Below are 15,712 nucleotides of genomic sequence, written 5' to 3'. Positions count from 1 at the left end.
CTGTCAGCAAAGTAAGGAAGACAAACTTGAATAGCACAAGTCGCTTAATAGATCCAAATTCTGTCATCAGACCAACATGACCAAGTCAGAGCAACACCAGTCTGATACTGGATTTTGGATAGAATATCGACATGTATTATTCGGTGCACAACACCAAGAAGATTCTTAAAGCTCAATTTACGACAAATTGAAGTCACAAATGAATCATACATATCTTAATGCCATTCAGAACCAAATCTTCAAATTCAATCAATTCTTATTGCCTATCATCATTCATCATTTAACATTCAAACCGCTCAATTCAACAGAAAAATCATAAAATGCGGTTAGAACTCAACGAAATTTCAAATTAACAACTCATGTACCGTAAAGACATTTTCTACCTTCAGGCTATTCTGCATAGGGTACAAAATAAATTATTAATTGAAGTATATTTTTCTGTTTCTGGGAATGCAAAGGGTAGTGACGCGTAATACAGGTGTAAAACGCCCTTCAGCCTATCCTACTCAAGTACCTACTTCCACCTCCCCGCGGTGCATTCCTGGCTATGCCAATCCGCTCAAGCGGTGCGGTACAAACGGAGCAGGTTAGTTTGAGCGTGAGGCCTGGCGAGCCCACCCTCGTTAAAAATTGTCAAGCCACGAAACGTTATAAGAATATTCAACGGACGGATTTACCAACGACGACCCCAGCTAAACACAAACGGACAAGAGATCTCCAACTCAGCACATGGAATGTAAGAACGCTCACACAACCAGGAGCTTTGCAGGCTTTGGTGCTCGAGTTGAGGCACTATAAAAGCAACATCACAGCAATCCAGGAGACGAGGTGGATTGGAAACAACGTTTTGGATGTCAGTAGATTTAGGGTGTTTGCAAGCGGAAATGCAACTCAAAGGATTAGGGGCACGGGTTTCATTGTTGATCCACTATGGTCCGAAAAAGTGATAGACTGGAAGCCTGTGAGTGACAGGCTGTGCGTATTGAGAATTAAGGGAAAATTCTTTAACATCAGCATTATTAATGTATACGCCCCAACAAATGAACGCCCGGATGATGAAAAGGATGCATTCTATTCGCAATTAGAAAGGACTTATGACAACTGTCCTAGAAGTGACATTAAGATTGTCATCGGCGACATAAATGCCCAAATTGGAAGAGAAAAGACATTTAAACCAACGATTGGATCCTTTAGTCTTCACCCTAAGTCGAATGAAAACGGACTGAGACTTATCACATTCGCCGCCGCAATGAACATGAGAATAAGCTCAACATATTTTCAACGGAGAAGTTCCCGTAAAGCAACCTGGAGTCCACCTGGAGGAGGAAAAAAGTGCCAGATCGATCATATATTGATCGACAACCGTCATGCATCAAACATTCTGAATGTGAGAAGCTTCAGATACACACAAGCGGACATTGAACACCATGATTCTGATCATTATGCTGTTGGAGCTAAAATTCGATTTAGGTTGAGCAACATTGGACGAATAAGGAGCACAAAACAAAAGAAGTATGATGTGACAAAGCTCAAGAACAACAGAGTTAAGGAAAATTTCAACGCTCGAGTGGAACAACAACTGAAGGAGAGAAATGGCGAATTGACTATATGGCAGGATTGTCATATTGCAATGAAGCAAGCTGCTGAAGAATGCCTTGGGTACCATCAACCAGAAAAGAAAGAGTGGTTTGATGACGAGTGCAAGCAAGCTGTTCAGAGACTGATTGAGGCAAAAAATATGAGAACAACGAGAGCGCGAACTGAAGAAATAAAACAGCTTCAACGTAACAAAAAAGAACTCTTTAGAAGAAAAAAAAGAGAATTTGACAGACAGTGTCTTGATGATATTGAGGAGCTCCAGTCAATGAATGAGTCGAGGAAATTCTTCAATGCTGTCAAATTCGCAAGGAAAAAGTTCCATCCAAGAGTAGCTATCTGTAAATCAAAGAATGGTGAACTGCTTTGCAGTCAAACTCAAGTATTGGACAGATGGAAGGAACACTTTCAAGAGGTCTTAAATGTCGGTGAAGCTTGTCAAGAAAGCAGAACAACAAGACTGTACGAGAGGAATGATGGCAAGGAATGTCCTGAACCCACATTGAGTGAGGTACGTGAAGCAATTGCTAGACTAAAGAACAACAAGGCTCCAGGTGAGGACAGTTTACCAGCTGAGCTGTTTAAGACTGGATGTTCTATGTTAGAGGAGAAGATGCATGAAATCATCGTACAAGTCTGGAATGAGGAGAAAATGCCAGATGAATGGACAGTTGGAGTCATATGCCCGCTCCATAAGAAAGGGTGTAAGTTGACATGTAGCAACTTTCGCGGCATTACACTGTTAAGTTCAGCGTATAAAATATTTTCAAAAATTCTCTCGTCAAGGCTAGAGCCTCTCTACGAAGACTTTCTGCACGAGTTTCAGGCGGGTTTTAGGAAGAGCCGGTCGACAATAGACCAAATACATTGCGTGAGACAAATCATTCAGAAGAGTAGTGACAAGAACACGGAAACGTTGCATCTGCTCATTGACTTTAAAGCAGCTTATGATTCCGTTGATAGAGAAGGTTTGTGGAATCTCATGACCGAGTTTCAATTTCCTCATAAGATGATTCGACTACTTAGAACAACACTGTGTAAGGTCCAGAGTCGTGTTAAGGTCCAAGGGCAGTTATCCGACAGCTTTGAGACATTAACTGGACTTAAGCAGGGGGATGAGTTGTCGACTAAGCTTTTAATATTGCGCTGGAAGGTGTGTGTAGGAAGGCACGGTTGGAACTTAGTGGATCGATATTCAACAAATCGACTCAATTACTGGCATACGCAGATGATATTGACATCGTCGGAAGGAATTTACGATCTATCACGGATGCGTACTCAAAGCTGGAACGTGAAGCTGAACGCATTGGACTAAAGGTAAATGAGGAGAAGACTAAGCTTCTAATGGTCGCTGCATCAGACAGAACAAAGCAGAAAGTAGGCAGTCATCTTAGTGTCAATGGCAGAAGATTCGAAGTAGTGCAAGACTTCAAGTACCTCGGATCCTTTATTAACACCACAGCAGATGTCAGCATGGAGGTACGCAAACGGATCCACTCAGCTTATGGTGCATACTACAGCTTAAAGCACCTTTTTACGTCCAAGAGTCTGTCTAGAGGCACAAAGGTGATGCTATACAAGACGCTCATTCGGGTCATTGCATTGTACGGCTCGGAAACCTGGAATTCTACACAAGCAGATGAGGAAGCACTTGGTGTCTTTGAGAGACGAATACTGCGAGCGATTTATGGACCTGCAAAAGAAGGTGAAGTATACCGATGTAGACATAATCATGAACTTTATCAGCTTTTCCAGGATGCTGATATTGTCACTGTTCTTCGTGTGAATCGGTTGAGATGGGCAGGGCATTTGAACAGACGACCACAGGATGCCCCAGTATATAGAGTAACCTTTGCAGACTTTGTGGATGGCAAAAGATCAAGAGGAAGACCGAAAATGTCCTGGATTGGTTGTGTGGATAAGGACGCTAGAGTTCTCAATATCCCTAATTGGCAGAGGTTATCGAAAGATAGAGCTGTCTACAGAAATTCTTTAAACGCGGCAATGGGCCCCCGTGCGCCCCAGCCAAGGAAGTAAGTAAGTATATTTTTCTAAAAAAAAATATTTCCGTCTCATGAGACCGCACAGTTCAGTTGCTACAATTTAATTACAAATTTCATGCATTTGATACAATCTAATAAAAATTATTATTAGAAAATGAAAAAAAAAAATATGTAATTAGGGTGTCCAACTGTACAATTTTAATGAAATTGTAAGAACAAAATGTGTCATGTCAAATGAATTTTGTCATAATTGATCGAGGGTTTCATATTTGATATATTTTTTAGTGACATATTGAATGAAGAATGTGTCACGAAATCTAGGAGCTATTTGGAAAACACATGGTAGAGATATGAGCGATAATTCGACCCCAGGTCGACTTAGCTCTGAGATTACGACTCTATATCTACAATTAATACGACCTTAAGGCGAATTTCATCAAATTTGATTTAAAACGAGAGTCTTGCTAGTCTATTGCCCGATTTTCAGCCATTTCTAAGCTATATGTCTACCGAATTAATATTTTTAGGTCCATTCTATCAATATTCTAGTCATTATGTATTCTAGGAGCTCTAGCTCTTTTGTCTTTCAAGTTTCTGACCCGTTATTCAATCCAAAGTTGCCCAGAACTCCAATTAAGACTTGATCTTGTACGCAAACAGTCGAAGTATCTGAATTTCCGAAAGAGAACAAATTTGGAAACGGTAGCTTTTGAATTGACGATCTTCAAGATACAATTACCAAATTTGAGCCCAACACCTTATCTAATCTACCAAAAAGGCCATTAAATGCTTGATACTCGACCATTCTGCCATTTAGCTCCTTGGGATTTACAATCAGATAATCAGGCTATCCTAAAAAAGGACTTTGCTAGAGATTTATTGTCCAAAATATATGCTGCGTTTCATTAACCGCGTGCCATATGCAATATACAGTTTCAATCAAGGTTTACCACCAAAATATGTCATTTCCCAAAACTGAATTACAAGATCCAATTTAAAACATGCTTAACTCATCATTCTCAGCAATTATTTTGCAATATTTGATTGCATTTCATGTTGTAGCATATACAGCATAAAGACAGTTAACACATTATTCAGCTCCACAACGTCATAAAGACACAAAGAAAAACAAACAACAATCACCGATTATTTCCTCATCAAAAAAAATTGAAAATCCACAAAATTCAATGGAAATTGATGAGAAATCAGTTCTGTTTATAATTTTTTTCTTCATGTTTGCAATAAAATCATTTCCTTCAAATCAAATAAATCAAAAAAAAATTATTTCTCCTTCCTTTCGTCTTCAAAACTGTAAATTGCATGGGGAATATTAGTGATTGGCACAGCGAGGACAATTTCTGGATTGAATGTGTTGAAAAGGACGCTATAGTCAATAATATCCCGAACTGGCAGACGGTTTTGAGTGATAGGACAGTCCTACGCACGACAATGGACCCTCATGAGCTCCAGCCAAGGAAATAAGTAAGTAAAGTACAAAAAATTCACTGATTGATATGCCATATCCTTTCTTAACATGAAATTTATTAATGTCCTATTCATCCTTTGATTATGTCTCCGAAATTTCATTTTTTTTCACCCCTGTTCTTCATTACATATGATATCGCATATGGTGCATTCTTTTATATTATTCCCCTTACTGTCTATGTAGTTGTGTGACTGTGGCATTCCTTCCTTTTTACTACATTATATTCCAGGGGTAATTTAATATTTCAGCATGTTACTTACTGTATTCTCTCGTTTGATAATCATGCCGTAGTTGGGACATTTAAATGCTTATAGGCATACACAACATAAAAACTACCTCACGACAGCAACAACAGGGCAATGACCTCAAAAAACATTTTATTTTTTTTTTTTTCATTTGTGAGATGCAGCATATATCTATGATGCATGCGACACATAATCTTTGTTGAAGAGAGAAATTTTTATATTTTTTTAGATTTTTTTGTTGTTTAGGAAATAAGAGAGAGATTGAGAGATATTAATAGACATTTCTTATTTTTATAATGTCATTAAAAGTAAGAATAACAACAGCGGTTGAGTCGCAAAGGAAAGATGAGAAAGATGTATAGTAAAAATAACATATTTTTTAATTTTTTTCTATTTTTCAGTATCATGACCGAGTGACAATGTGGTGCTGTTGAGGGAATGTTGAAGACATTTTGGTCTTGAATTGGAGATTCTAGGTTAAAATTTGAGAACTTTCGGTTTTGGGGACTTTTGAGTATTTTTATCGGATTATTACTATTTTAAGGATAATTTAGGCTATTAGTCAGATCATGAAATGCTTGAAGATAATTAAGTTTGTTTTTATGTATATTGCAAAAGATCACGTGGTCGTCTAAAGAGCTCATGGAAGGAAGATGTCGATAGAGACAGTATTGCACTTAGAATAGGGAATTTGACACGCGATAGCCAGCAATAGAGTTAGTTTAAGGCGAAATTTATGAGAATCCATGAATCACAATTGATCTGAACGTCCAACGAGCCCTAACAGGCAAAGAGACTGCTTGTAGGTACCGTAAAGTTCATTCTATGAAAGCATGCTCTTTGCCTGCTAGAAGAAGCATGTTAGTAAGTGAGAACTGGTTTTTCCTGTGAACCTTAGCTATATTATCAAGCATATCTGGCTTATATCCGAGATACTACTAATCAAAGGTAGCATGTCGGTACCGACGAGTTCCGATGACGCCCCACAGAGATAGCAATTTTACAACGCTTTTCCTAATTTTTATACCTCTTGAATAACCAAAAGTCATTCCCAATCCAAAAAGTAACAGCATTCACCTTCTAAACAGCATTTTATTGACAATTGAACTAACATAACCTCAAAATCCCACCAATTCCCATTACTATCACATCTCCAAGCTAAAATATCTCAATTTTTTACAAAAATAAAAAATATACAGCTCGGGTCATAGCCATCAGGGAATCACAACTTAAATTATAATGTAAGGTGAGTTCTTCATCATATCCGTAGCAAGTCCATTTATCCAATTTCTCTATGGTCTCATGACACAAACTATTAACTATCAACAGTAGAATTTTTCATCTCTCTTGCTTGTTATTTTTTGTTGCTGGCTGTTCTGTCTTGACTTGTTTAAGCAATGGTGATTTATTGCTCTTTATCACCTCCTGTGGGTACTGGGAATGTTCATGATGAATTTATATAGATATTAAAGAGCCCTGACTCAATAGACTCTCCAAAAAAAAACACCAATGGAAGTAATGTGTATGCGAAGGCAGAAATTGGAGAGAAAAAACAACAATCATGATAATTTAATTTCTGTTAAGGTTTTTGTTGTTTTGGGGTTGTAAGCTTGTTTTGAGAGGTATTTGACCTGGTTGAGGTGAATTTTTTTGTTGCTTCAATGGATTTTTGGTGGATTTTTTGGAGTTGAGTGATTGAGTTTTGGTATATGATAGGATTATGAAGGTTAATTTAGTTATACTTTGTTGTATAGATCAAAAATTGTTAATTTAACCTTGATTGGTGTCTTTAAGTGTTTTTAGAATATTATGAAGATTTGGTGACAATTTTGAACGTTTTAGTTGAATTTGGTGAATATTTTGAAGATTTAAAACACAATTTTTGAACTTTGTGTTGTGAATTTTGAATTTTTCAGTAAAAACGTGAATTTGGTGAATTTGATAAATAAATTGAATTTTATGGTGAAATTTTTGAACTTTTTGGTGAAAATTTTGAACTTTTGAGTCAAATTTGTGAATATTTTGTAGATTGTGATGTAAATTTTGAACTATGTGGTGAAATTTTTGAACAAAAAAATTTTGATTTTGTGTTGAAATTTCTATTTTTTGACAAAAATCTTCAACTTTAAAGTTTAGTTTGGTGAATATTTTTGAACTTGATGGAAACATTACCATATTTTAGTCAAAACTCTTGAACTTATTGGTGAATTTGGTGAATATTTTGCAGATTTTTGTGACAAATTTAAAGTTTGTGATCTAAAATTTGAATTTTTCAGTAAAAAAGTGAGTTTGTTGGTGAATATTTTGAATATTTTAAACTTTATGGTTGAAATTTTGAACTTTATGGTGAATTTTTGAATTTTAAGCGATTCTTTTTCAATTTTTGCATCTAATTCATGTTTTTAGAATTTATCGGCATTAACAAATTTCCCAAACATATAATAACTGCATCTAATCCATCATTATTCCACAATTTCACACATAAACCTTTCCATCCTATCCAACCATGCCTTTATTTTCGTTTTGTTTACACGTTCCATCCACTTCCAGTATTTCATCGAACTCATTTTTCATCTATTGAATCAAAATATATATCTATATATCTTCACGATTACAAACTAAATTAATGTGGGGCAAACATTGAAGTGAAGAAAAAGAGACGAGAAAAAAGAAAAACATTTTCATGTCCGGCCTCGGCACTCAAAATAAGAAAAAAGAGAAAAGAATGAAAATCGAATAAAAAAAAAGGAATTGACGGTGGCGTAAATGTGTTTGTATAGAAAAAATTATATGTTTCAACATCTTCAATTATTAAGATCGTATCAATATAAATTCAATTTTGCTTTTTTCATTCGAGAAGAAATATTTGCCGATTTACAGAGCCATTCAGAATTTGAAAATAGACTTTTTCTTTCTCCTATACGTGTTGAGAGTGGAAAGGGAGATGAAGTTTCTTTTTTCTAATGAAAAAATCAATTTTTCATGCCAAAAATGAAAATATGAAAATGAATGATGATTTGTTTATAAATAATGAATTTTGTTTGAGAGATTTTCGTCAGAATTTTGAGAAAAATTGAGATTTTTTGGTGAATTTGGTGAGTTTGGTGGGTTTGGTGGGTTTGGTGAATTTTGTGGATTTTGTGAATTTGGTTAATTGTGCAAATGAATTGTTTCTAAATATTTTTGGAAAATTGTCATCAGAATTTTGTAAAAACTAAAATTTGGTGGATTAGGTGAATATGGTGAAATTGTTGAATTTGGTCAATATGGTGAATTTTATTATTTGGATCAATTTAAATCATCAAGCTGGCACTATTGTTGGTTATTGCTGATCAATCCTCAATCCCAAGTCCAATACTGTCTCCATAAACAGCATCCTTCACTGTCCAATCCAAATATTCATACAAAATCACTTCAATTCCATCCAAATTCCCCACAAGGGCTACAATCCACATTACTTTTTGTTACAATATAATCACAATAACCATAACAACTTTAAACACATCATTTAAGTATTGAAAATTATTTTCTGATTAGTTTACAGAAGCCTACAATCAAGATGAAAGCATGTATAAACAACAATTAATCTAGAACAAGGCATGATCTCCTATATGATGTTTTCTTGTTTGTAATGATGAACAATTATTGAAATTTTGTGAGAATTTTTCTATCTTTTTGAATATGATGACCTAATAAAGGAGGTATGGTCGATTAAAAATAGATAAAAACAGACTTTTTAATAAAAAAAATTGTGGTAATTTGTGAAGTAATTTTCGATATAAAGATCGGGTACTTAAGGCATCATAAATTTTCAGTTTTGAAGTTTTTTTTGTGTTTTAAAAAAAATGAAAGGAATGAAAATGTTTGGCTTTTTTAATGGGGGGATTAATTGGATTGACCTTAGAGATTTTGTGTATGTGTGATGTGTAGTTTATGGCTGAGGAGCTTGGATGGGGCTTTTTAGTGCTATAACAGGCTCTGCATAGCAGTTCTAGCTTGTATGGGACTTGTAAGAGCTATAACAGCCTCTACAGAGCAGTTCTAGCTTGTATGGGATCTGTAGAAGCTATAACATCCTCTACAGAGCAGTTCTAGGTTGTATGGGATCTGTAAGAGCTATCATAGGCTGTACAGAGCAGTTTAATGAGGTTCCCAGTAAACCGCAACATTATTGCTTCATCAGCTAGGCATGAAGCTGTCCTGACGGCTAATTGATGACTAAATTTAGTTAATTTCATGTAAAAAGCTTAAAATTTACATCCATGTGCTGCTCGTGTCTATTTTGCCAGCCATTTGAAAGACATTCTTGCTCACAACTATTCAACTTGACAACCTGCATGACAACAACTGCTGCCTAGGCTGCTTTTCAGTCACAAAATATCCATCAATATCCAAAAAACAAAATTCCAACAACCCATTTAGATAATGTCATTCATATCAAGCCACATAATCAACCAATTCATCAAATACAGAATTTTACTACAGAAGAATTGCTCAAGATTAGAGCACGTCATGCACGTTTTACATTTCAGCATAGAGAATTACACAAACATTCAATAAAATAGCTCACAAAAAACACGTTTTTGGTCAGTTCTTCGATTCTTCAGATTTCCTCAATATGTACATAAAAATTCTTGGACATTTCTTAGTGAAAATTGAGGATAAATTTACCGATTTACTGAATCGTACCGGATGTCACGCAAGAGTTGGAAAAGAAATGAGATTGATTGATGCTGATCATGCGAACGGAAAATCTATGTATGGACTGCTTTGATTTTTTCTTTGGATGTGAATTGATTTATTTTTGTGGATTTATTGAAGGTTTAGAGCTGAAAATGAAGTATTTTTTGGTTGGTATGGTGGATTAGAAGAGTTGAGTTTGTGGTATCGAGTCATATAAATAGACAAAATTGCTAGTTCAAGGATTAGGCCTCTGTGGCAGAGAGGGTAGGCAACGGACTATATGTGTCAATATATTGTAACAACGTGAGTTCGATTCCCACCAGAGACCAGATTTCTCAATCATGATATAGAGTGCTGTCGATGTGATTAGAATTGCTACAATAGAATGACACTTGGATGGTTTTGAAGCTGATTTCTCCTGTCGTAAGGTACGTGTACCGGTTTAGAGACACTACTGGTATATTGCAATGGTATTACTGATATGGCGAAGTGCTTTATCTGCTCCGTATTAATTGGAAACAGAAGATGTTACCAATGATGCACCCACAGCACAGTATAACCCCCAAAAACATGACTGACAGACCCATCTCTTGATTCAACATTTCAGCATTCATTAAAGCACTTCTAGAACATCATCATAAAAAACTTTCAAAATTATTCAACAAAGAAAGCAAAAAAAAACTTCATTAAATTTTCAACAAAAAAAATATATATTTTTGCTCATTCATAATCAGTCAGAATTATTAATATTCAGCAGTTGCCTTCAAGCTAAAAATCTTAATCCTTTCACATTTTCACGAAAAACAACACACTGAATAATAATCACTGTCTATCCAACTAAAAGTCCCCTCAACTTTCTTGTAGGAACTTTTTAGCTTGAAGACTTTATCTCGACATGATCAGCATATAGTTATAGTGGAAGAAAACTTATTTACTGATACATGATATTGACCCAGTGCGACAATAAATTCCAATTTTCAACATAATCCCATTGAAAGATTCATGTCTCAATCTTTATTCAATAGACAAGATCTTTTTGGGGTGTGTTGTGGGGCACTTGTTAAAAGAAAATTATATGTCTAGTAGATTATAATGACTGTGAGACATGAAACCTTATAAACATGAAAATTGCTTCTTTTTTGCCAAATCAATAGACTTCTCTCTTGCATTTCATTTATGTTCCTTTTCATTTTCATTTTCATTTTTAAATAGGAATATACAAGAAGCTGTAGATTATAGATAGACACAGCAAAAAGAGTGTTTATAGAATAGCAAATTTCTCTTAATGTGCAATGTGAGGAACAACAAAAAATATAAAAAGGATTTTAGGAGAAAATTGAAAGAATTCAATTGAAAATATTCTGGATAAAGGAACAGTAAGAAAAGCATTTTTGGTATGGAAATTTTAGTTTTTTTTTGTGTCAATTTATGGATTTATCAGGAAGAGCTTAGAACAAATTTGAATACTACTGTATAGAGCCGATTTGAATTCATAATATTAGTTTTTGAATGTCTTTTAGAAGGGACGAGATTTTAATTGAAAAATCCAGAATCTAGAAAATTGACCCAAGGAGATGCAAATATGGCACCGGAGTGGCATAAAGGCAGATTTAGTAAAGTAGGAAGATTCAGTAGTCAAGTCATCTAGGTAAGATAGGATAAATCGGTAAATTGATTCTAAAATTCGACAATATTTTGACTTGCTGTCGAAATTAAGCCTAACCTGGATTTAAACCAATTTGGTATCGTTTAGATTTCAATCCAGCAATATGAAAGAGTAACGCCGGTCTGGTGCTGAATTTTGAATCGGTTAAACGACTTGTGCTAGTTGTGAAGGTACCAAGTCGGCACAATGTTGTCCCAAGCTAGATTTTTAGGGTCATTAAGTTAGAGAATAAAGGATAAATGGCACAATAGTTTGGAACCGACGACCAAACCGACAATTCCAAAAAATCTTCCCATTTATCCTTCCAAAACTTGCAAACAGCACAAAAAATAATATCCATTTTCAAGTTGTTGCACTGAATGTTATTAGAAAGTGTATCAAAAGAGAAGCAAAGAGAGAGGAAATCGAAGAAAAACACAATGAAAATGTTAAAATAAGTAAGAAGAAGTCGAAAGAAAAAACTCACCTAAAATGCTAATCGAATTTGAAAGTTTTTCAGCTATTGCATAAATTATTTTGTGTCGAATGTGTATATGCAATATGCTTTATATATATTTTCAATTTTTTCCTCTTGATATGTCTCCCGTGTGTATATATGTCCGTATGTCTATTATAATCGTATTAATACGAATTTCTTTTTTTTGCGACGATTAGAAGTTTTAAAATATTCAGTCTTGCCTCGTCGTACACACAAAAAAAAAATTATTATTATGTATATAGATTATATTTCTTTTATATAACAAAAAAAAGATTTTTTCACATGAAAAGATATAAAAATAATTTTTTTTTTCTTTTTTTTTTTCTTGCTATAATTAAATTTTCATGAAGGAACGGAAAGAAATCTACACGACAGCACTTTTTTTTTTCTTGTTCGTCTTTAATATTATGTGTATATAGCTAGCGACGATACTTATAAGTATGTAGATTGTACCTATGTGGATATCTTATTGTAGGTGTTCCTTGCTCAGTTGTCGTTCCTTTATATCACATACGAGCAACTTAATTATGTTTTCTTTTCACTTTTTTTCCTCCCCTGGAGGCTGATTCCTACCCGTTTATCTCTTCTATTGTGTTCTGAATGACAAATTACATCAACCAGCTTCTTTATTTCTTGTTTACACGACAAAATTTCCACTTTTTTTTCTTGAATTTTTCTTCCTTCTTTTTTTTATATTTACACGCACGATGAGGAAAAACACAAAAAAATTAAATAAAATGGCACAAAAGTGGAAGAAGTTGACTATCAATTAAATATTACAGGACACACGAAAAATAATTGATTCTTTTAACTAAGAAGATTGTGAAAAAAAAATCAAATTAAAAGAAATGAAAAACTAAAAGAAAAAGTTTTTCTCAAAAAAATGAGAGAAAATTGCACTAGCGCGGCCCTAGAGAGTCTGTATTTTCACTATGAAATACAAAATAAAATTGAAGAAAGTTAACAGTTTGCTCGCTTTACTTATATACCGTCCTCGCTCCCTCTCATCAATTTATTACATTTTTTTTTTCATCTATTTCTCTTCTCACACACCGACTTCACAATTTTACACATAATATGAGACATATAACTATTATTATAATGTGTAGCGTGTCTGTAGTCCTCACACACGCAGTTTACCATTCATACAATGTTGTGCATTATCATTGTTGTTGTTGTACAGTATGAAACTGTTAAGGGTGCAATTGATATTTTACAACATGTAATTTTTTCTGTCCATTGCTACGGATACGCAACTGACTGTGTGTATATATCTATACATATACAATGTGAAATGAGCGTGTAGAGTAGTGAATGTTTGAAACCTGAGGAATGTTTTAACGTTCCAAAACAGTGCGAAAGGAAGTGAGAGAGATCCCCACTTTCTTCTTCCAATCTCGAGGCGAATGAGGGATTGAAAACAAAGTAACTACTTCTCATTGAAATTGAGTGAGAAATTTTTACTTTTCTCTGTCGTGTTTGGATGAGGATGAGACACTGGAATTTTTATTTGAATTATTAGTGCTGAGTTTTGGTGAATTTAATTGAATATTAATGAAATTTGGATGAATTTAATAGAATTTCACAGAATTTTGTTGAATTTAATTTAATTTAACATCTAGATCCATCTTTAAAGCTGAATTTGTCTGAATTCAGCTAAATAAGACTGTACTCATCTGAATTTAATTCAATTTAATTTTTAGGAAGCTAATTTTTGCTGAATTCAGCCTAAACGTTATGATAAGATGAATTTTGCTGAATTGAGAGTTAATTTTCCAGAAGCTGAACTTTGCTGAATTCAGCTTCAATTTCATTAATACTAAATTTTCATGAATTCAGCTTGGATTTTTTTAGAAGCTAAATTTTGCTGGATTTAGTCTCATTTTCTAATAAATGGATCTTGCTGAATTCAGGTTGGAATTTTTTTGAAGCTGAACTTTTATGAATTCAGCTTCAATTTCACAAATACTGAACTTTGCTGAATTCAGCTTAGAATTTTTTAGAAGCTGAACATTTCTGAATCCAGTTTGGAATTTTTTTAGTAGCTAAACTTTGCTGGATTCAGCTGGGAATTTTTTTGGAAGCTGAACTTTGCTGAATTCAGTTTGAATTTTTTAAAAAGCTGAATTTTACTGCAATTAGCTTTAATTCTTCAAAAATTGAAGTTTACTGAATTCAGCTTTAATTTTGTTCAGAAACTGGACCATGCTGAATTCTGCTTTAAATTTCTCAGAAGCTGAATTTTGCTGAATTTAGCTTCAAATCTTTAAAAACTGAATTCTTCAAAAGCTGTTCTATGCTGTATTCAGCATAAAAAACTGAATTCAGCTATGTATCAAAATTCTAAGCATAATTGAATTTCAGCCTAGATTTTCCAAAAGCAGCACTTTACTGAATGCAGCTTGAATTCTTCAGAAACAAAGCTTCAGTCGATTCAGTTTAATACCTGGATTTAGTTCAAAATTAACCAAAACCTGCTCTTTCCTAACCCAATCAAAATTGCCTGAAATAATCAATAAAATTTCACTAACACCAGAAAAAAAATCACAACTCTCATTCCCAAAAAAACTCTCAAAATTTTCCCCTTCTTCTTCTTCATCCTCAATGACACAACCAACATCATCCATACACATTCAAATCCCGAAAAAACAAAGTACGTAAAGTGCAATGTAACTAGGGTTGACTGATTCATTAAATTAAAAAGCATGGCATATGAAAATGAAATTATTTTATTTTTTACTCTCGTCAAGGAATCAGCTGTGCATGTAATAAACATACACACAAATATGTAGTGTACCGTCGTAGTACGAAAAGATATTTCTAATCATATCCATTATCAATGGGTGTGTATAGTAACGGTGAAGGGGTCGATAAACTTTTGATTCCTTGTGCATTATTTAGTTCATCCACCCTTCCCAATGTATTTACATTCATTATTATAATACATAAAGAATTTGCATAAAAATGTTTTAATTGATTCAGATTCGAATTGAGGATAAAATTTTGTGTATGCAGCACAGCAAGCAGATGATAAATGACCTCAAATAAATTCAATCTACGACATGACTTTGTATTCATTTCCTTCATTTTGTCATTATTTGTAAGAAGTCTAATGACTGTATGATGCGGCACAGTTCCGCAATCGATCCCATTTTTTTCCCATTTTTTTCAAAAAAAAAGACAATTTGGAACCGATTGAACCAGATTTTTAACCGATTGAGCCAGATTTTTAACCGATTGAGCCAGATTTTTAACCAAATTGAGCCAGATTTTTAACCAAATTGAGCCATATTTTTAACCGATTGAGCCAGATGTTTAACCGATTGAGCCATATTTTTAACCAATTTGGCCATTTTTAACCAATTGTGTCAAATTTGAACCGATTGAGCCAGATTTGAAAATATTGTTTCAATTTTGAGCCGATTGGGCCAGAAATGAATCGATTGAGTTATATTTGAACCGGTTTAGCCTTATTTTAACCGATTTAAGAAGTCTAATTACTGTATGATGCGACACAGTTCCGCTATCAATCCCCAAAAATGATTTTTTTTTCAC

The 15,712-nt window shown here is 34.2% G+C and overlaps 1 protein-coding gene across 3 annotated transcripts in view; it reads right to left on the bottom strand.

Moving 5' to 3' along the window:
- Positions 1-13,083, bottom strand: part of LOC139087487 (ELAV-like protein 3) — a 35,127-nt gene extending 22,044 nt beyond the window's left edge. For all 3 annotated transcript variants that reach the window (XM_070636313.1, XM_070636314.1, XM_070636315.1), the window contains exon 1: positions 12,146-13,083. The gene's annotated coding sequence lies outside the window, so the exon portion shown is untranslated. The remainder of the gene's footprint in view (positions 1-12,145) is intronic.
- Positions 13,084-15,712: the final 2,629 nt, after the last annotated feature.

Source organism: Chironomus tepperi, unplaced genomic scaffold (genome assembly GCF_022539635.2).
Source record: "Chironomus tepperi strain 1889 unplaced genomic scaffold, CSIRO-AGI_Ctep_v1 contig_123, whole genome shotgun sequence".
Lineage (NCBI taxonomy): Eukaryota > Metazoa > Arthropoda > Insecta > Diptera > Chironomidae > Chironomus > Chironomus tepperi.
Note: the sequence above shows the minus strand (reverse complement) of the source record. Positions and strands in the feature narration are given on the sequence as shown.